Source organism: Athene cunicularia (assembly GCF_003259725.1).
Source record: "Athene cunicularia isolate RWA chromosome 26 unlocalized genomic scaffold, athCun1 chr26_part2, whole genome shotgun sequence".
Taxonomy (NCBI): Eukaryota; Metazoa; Chordata; class Aves; order Strigiformes; family Strigidae; genus Athene; species Athene cunicularia.
The window spans coordinates 478,177-483,687 of record NW_020799137.1 but is presented as its reverse complement, the minus strand read 5'-3'; the positions used below and the strand labels follow the sequence as shown (position 1 = coordinate 483,687).

Genomic DNA, 5,511 nt, shown 5'->3' with positions numbered 1-5,511 from the left:
GACGAAATCTTGCTCCATAAATCAGATCTGAGGCTGACAAGTGTTGCCTGCATCATTATCCCGGCGAGTTTCGGAGATCCCAGGTATTGCCGCCTCCTTTGCAAATCCCAATAAATCTGGGAGTAATCATTCCCGACAGAGAGCCAGAAAAAGCACCGGAAAACATTTTCTTCCCTTAAAATGTAAGTGGAAAATTTATTGCAGGGAAAGGAAAAGTTTTCTCTGGAGAGTCCGTAACAAACAGCGATGCAAGTAACTCCCTGGGGCTGAGCTGGTGGGATGGTATCGCCTTGTGATTACTGGGATAAATTCATAGCAGCCCCTAAAAATTAGGGGAGATATTTTTGGGGGGGTGAAACAAGGGGAAAAAAAAATTCCAAGTGTCTCCAACTGTGTCCCGAAAGGACAGTGGAGCCAACGTGCCGGAGTCCGTTGCCTTCTGGTTTGTGTTTAGCTTTTGGAAAAAAAAAAAAAATCCCCCATGCAAACCTCCTCTTTCCTTAAGGGGAAGATTTATTTTATTAACTGGCCAACACCTGAAAGTAATCGGCTTTTTTTCTGGTGGCTGGTGGTGGGGGAGAAGGAGCCATCCCCAGGGGCTCTGCGGAGAGGAGAGCTGTATTTTCTCACTGTTGTTGCTCCTGTACCGCATCCATCTGTCCGTCCAAACGGTCTGTATGAGCCTCAGCACTGGGCAAGACCTGCTCGGACAGACGGACAGACGCGTTATGGCAACGTGCGTGGCGCTGGACATGTGTGGGACGCTCTGCCTTGTTGGCGTTTAAGGTGGTGGGTGCTGGATAGGTCCTCACCCTCATGGTCCCATCAAGCAGACAACATCAGGGGATGAAGTGTGTCTCTTTTAGATGGGGAAACTGAGGCACAGGGGGCACCGATATAGATTGAAAACATCCCACCAGCTCTTCCTTGGGTGGTTCTGCTGAGGGGTTGATCATGCTTGGCTGTCTTTACAACCGGGGGAAGCCCGGGGAGGTGAGGTTGACTCCAAGGAGCCTCTTTCATGCATCTCGGGGTGTTTTTTCCCTCCTCACCATGTGCTTCCCACTCCTCCCAGCCAAGGGCTTTGCAGAGAGTTTTGCTTTCACCAAAGGCACATCAGCAGGAGCTCTTGTATTTCCGTAACGGGATTGTTCATGTCAAGACTTCAGGAGGTCGGGCTGGTGGTGATCTCTGTACCTGTCAGGATGAATGAAAGGTGACAATGCCGAGAGCACCGGGGGAGTCGTGCAAAAACCAGATGGGCTGTCAAGGCTTCTTAACTTCCCACCGTTCTGTTACGCCTGCCCCAGCTCCCAGCCTGGCTGGGTTGGCTGATTTAAGGTGTGTGAGGACCAGCTCGTGTGGGAAACAGGAAGGAGCGGGGAAGGGAGGCAGGCAGGAGCAGGGAAAGGGGAGATCAAAGTGCCCAACAGCTCAGAGCACTGGTTGGATGGGCACTGTGGTGCTAGGGTCCAGGATGGATGGATGCATGGATGGATGGATCAGTGGAAAGAGGGGGATGAAGGCAAAGAACAAGGCAGGGTTGGGTAAGAGCTGAGACCAGCAGCATTTAAGCTTTGCTGTTGTTGGGAGATACTTCTAGCAATTGGCTGTTTGGGCTGAAGACCAAGGAGTTGGGTTGGACACACATCATGTTGCTTGGCTGTGGAGGAACTTGTCTATCAGGGTCAGGACCCTGTTTAGGCTCAGGAGATCTGGGTCTTGTAAAGCAAACACTGCTTCTTGGCTTTTCTGGGGGGTTTTGTGCCCAGCCACCACCACGTCTCTGCGGAGTTCTGGAGGGGTCCCAGCACCTAAACCCAACATGGGTCTTCACGTATGTCAATGGCGCAAGCCAAACCAAACCCAGCAGCGCTGGGAGGGTCATGGAACAGGTCCAGGGAGCTGAGTGGCCACCAGTGGGGTCAACCAAATCCCCTTTGGGCAATGGTATCCCCCAAACCACTGTGTCCCACTGCCTCTAGTTCTCCAGCGGATAGGACCACGGGTCCTGCCAGGGTGGTGGAAAGGGTAACCTTCCCCTCCGTGGCCTTGCTGTAGGGTGGAGATAGGGCATAATTCCTGTCTCTCGGGTTTCTTCCCACCTTCTGCCATCGGCGTCTCATCTCCGGATCCCTGGTGCCCCGGTGCTCTGTCCCCGGCATGACCTCCCCTACCCGACCCAGATGGTGAAAGGTTTCCTTCTTGCTCGGCCAATGCTGATAAGGAGAACCAGAAACAGCTTTGACCTTTCAACTGCAAATCTCCCTGCGAGGAGCCGCAAGCTGTTCCATATCTCAAAGGTCCCTTGATAGGAAACAAAAACCATGCCATTGAACTTTTAAGCAATTTCACCCCCCAAAAAATCTTAGGCACCCAAAAAAAACCTCAGCTGAAAACCACTTTGTGGTTTTAACCCTGCTGAGGAAGCGGGCCAGCACGTGCAACTCGTGTAAGAGGTGTTTCGGGTTGATCAGTTGTCTGGAGGGTTGGCCATCTGCTCTCTCCCTCCCTCTTGGCTGCTGCCCTCACCTGTGGAGACCCACTGGTGGGGTGCAAAGACTTGGGGGGAACCTGGCACCTCTTCTCCTCTTCTCTGGGAGTGAGAGCCCCTGATTATGCTGAGACCTTTGCCTCTGCCAGCCCCAGGAGGACTGGGGACATCACTGTTGAGAACTGATGGTGTAAATTTGCACGAGACAGGCTCACTGGGAAAGGATGGTTTAACCCCCGGAATTTCAGCAGGTACATGATGTGCCTATAGAAGCAAATCTCCATTTCTAAGTTTTTTTCTCATCCCAGAGCGGCACAGCACAGCTCAGTGCCATGCCCGGCTCTCTGCTTACACCTTCTGGGTCACCGCTGTTATAGGAAGGTGATGACTGGAGGTGTTGGAGCTCATTAATGGCTTTGAGCAAGTTAATTGGTATAAACACAACAGTGGGAGATGTGGCGGCTCTGCAAAGGGGAGCGTGCCCGGCTCTGAGGCGGGATTGAGCAGAGGTCCCGTGTCTGGGTGGATGATTGGACCCCGGTAACTGAGTTCAGGCTCTCGGGACCACGTTCCCCTCACTGCAGCGTGGACATGGGGTGGAGGAGAGCAGCATGCTGTGAGACTTTCTCCAAATACACCCCCACTTTGTTTCCAGGTCTTAAGTTTTTCCATGCTGGGGTTTTTCCCTGCATTGGGTGTTCACCAGGAACAGCTCCACAGTCCCAGGTGATGGGAGAGCCAGAGCATCCCACAGAATCAGGCCCTAAACACCAGCAGGCTCCCTATATTTCCTCTGGTACTAACCCTACATTTTCCCTGCTGTTGCTTAACCCCATTAATGGGATCTGAGCTGGTTCAAAGCCTTCAGAGCAGCAGGGGGGGAAGCTCAGAGTAATAAGTGAAGGCGACCCCTGCCAAATTGGAGTAAAAGATGTCTTCCTCCCACTCTCCAAACAGCCCACAGCATTTTCATATTAAACCTCTGTGCCCAGAGTAGTTGGAGAGGAAGAAACAGCACAGACCAGCCCTTTCTGCATGGAGCCAAGGGTTAAAGGGGCTGTTGCCTCCCAGAGCAGGGGTAAGGGCTCAGCAGCTGACACCGTGGTCCAGCGCCCAGGAGAGGATGCTCTCGAAGGGATCACCCAGAGAACTGAGATCCCAGGGTGTGAAGTCTATGGGAAAGCCACCAAATCCAGGTAATTTGGGGGAAAGTGAGTGTTTTAGGGGGTTGAGTCAGGGGAAAAATTATGATGTGGTCCAGGCACCACATTCCTTATTTGAGGGCCATTCTGGGGGAAAGTGTTGACTTGTGATTAGTTTTTTCCATGCTGGTTCTTCTAAGCATCTTTGATGGGGGTTCCCCACCCCAGTTCAGCTCTGCAGAACCCCAAAGCTGGAGTGAGATGCTGGGGATGGGACCCACGTGGTGGAGGGGCCAGGGATGGAGCTCCTTGCACTGGGCACTTGGGAGGGATGTGGGTCTCTAGGTGTGGGGGTCTTGGCGGACCCTGCGGTGTGGGGGGGCTCTGTGCGAGATGGTTTCATTGGGGCAGAGGTTCTTGGAGCAGAGGTGCTGACACAGGCTGAATTTTAGCAGCTTAAGTGACCATTGTATTTGGGTCTAAGTCACTAATTTGGGTAATGCAGATCCCAGCACGTCCACTCTGAGGCTGAGCGAGTTACCCCATGAGCAGGATCTGACCTGCACCAGCAACTCCCCTTTGCTCCCCTCCTTCCTTCCCAACAGCACCTCTGTCTGTCCCTCCCCTGCTCTTGAGGTTTTCTCCCGGCCTCATTTCTGGGAGGACATTGCTTGGGTGAGAGGAAACAGGGCCCCCACCCTTCTCCTGGGGACACTCATGACCAGTAGGACAGCACTGCCTCGTCCCCAGGATGGGGGTTAATGGGTCCCACCTGGCTCCCCTGTTGCTCTTCAGCTTGTCGGGGGGAAGTAAATTCAGTAACTTCACGAAGGGCATGAGCTCAGTGGAGCTGGCTGAGGCGTTCCTCGGCATTAACCCCGCTTCCTCTGCCGCACGGAGGAGTCACGGCTGTTAGCCGAGGCCGGAGGCTGAAGAGGAGGCAGAATACCCCTCTCTGTGCCTCTGCTCCCCAAGGAGCCGAGAAGGGGTTGCCCCATCCTCTCAACCCAACCTAAACTGCGCCTGGGGACCTGCTGCTCCGGGCAGAGGATAAAATTGCAGGGGAAGGTTAATCAGCAGCAGGGAGCAATAACGTTGCTGCAGTGTCTTTCTCCTCTGTCTGTTTGCTGTAGTGCTGTTTGATTTGTTCTTCATCCCTTCAGCGTGGCAGCATCCTTTCTGCCTGTCAGACCAGCCCAGGCAAGAGCAGGGCACGGAGAGTGGATGCTCAGGGGGTGGATTTTGCAGCATCCCCTCGCTCCTGCCCTGCCTAGCATCCCTCTCGGGTCCCTGGCATGTAGGAGGTATTGGTGGGCTGAATGTGGGAACGCTTGGAGGAAGGCACAGAGCCTCCTCTGTGTCCCTCTGACTCACAGTAATTTCATTAACTTGTCTCATTCAAAGGAGGCCAGACCCTGGCAGTGTGGGACACGCTGACTCTATCGAGGCTGCGCTGTCTTGCAGGCTGAAATCCATCCTTTCATTGATTCCAGCAGGGCCATCTCCCAGCCCAGCCGATTCCTCTTGGCTGTGCATGGAGGATTAATTCGCCCCCACTTCTGCCCGCTAAGGCAATCGCTTCTGGGTGAGAGCACAGCAGCCTTTTACCAGCCGCTCAAGGCAGTGGTTTACCCGAGGAAGGAGTGAGGGGCTGTATCTAGCCCAAAAGGGGGATGAAAGAGCAGGAGAAATATCCTCCTTGGGTGGGAACGGGGCAGAAAGAGAATTTTCTAGAGGAAGAAAAATGCATCTGTTCTGCAGGAGTCAGGTGCAGGAGTCATTCATCACCGCGAGATCCATCATCCCTTTGCTAGATGCTGGGACACCTCTGCCTCGATGGGACCCCCACGTGCTGTGACAAATCCCCCCCCCCCC

General features: G+C 53.8%; 2 long non-coding RNA genes across 2 annotated transcripts in view; one reads left to right on the top strand and one right to left on the bottom strand.

Moving 5' to 3' along the window:
* Positions 1 to 940: 940 nt before the first annotated feature.
* The window catches only part of LOC113488928, an 8,833-nt gene continuing 4,262 nt past the window's right edge, over positions 941 to 5,511 (bottom strand). Inside the window, exon 2 of the long non-coding RNA XR_003399991.1 lies at positions 941 to 2,307. This is a non-coding gene — a long non-coding RNA (uncharacterized LOC113488928). The remainder of the gene's footprint in view (positions 2,308 to 5,511) is intronic.
* Positions 2,303 to 5,511, top strand: part of LOC113488929 — a 12,369-nt gene continuing 9,160 nt past the window's right edge. The window contains exon 1 of the long non-coding RNA XR_003399992.1: positions 2,303 to 3,090. This is a non-coding gene — a long non-coding RNA (uncharacterized LOC113488929). The remainder of the gene's footprint in view (positions 3,091 to 5,511) is intronic.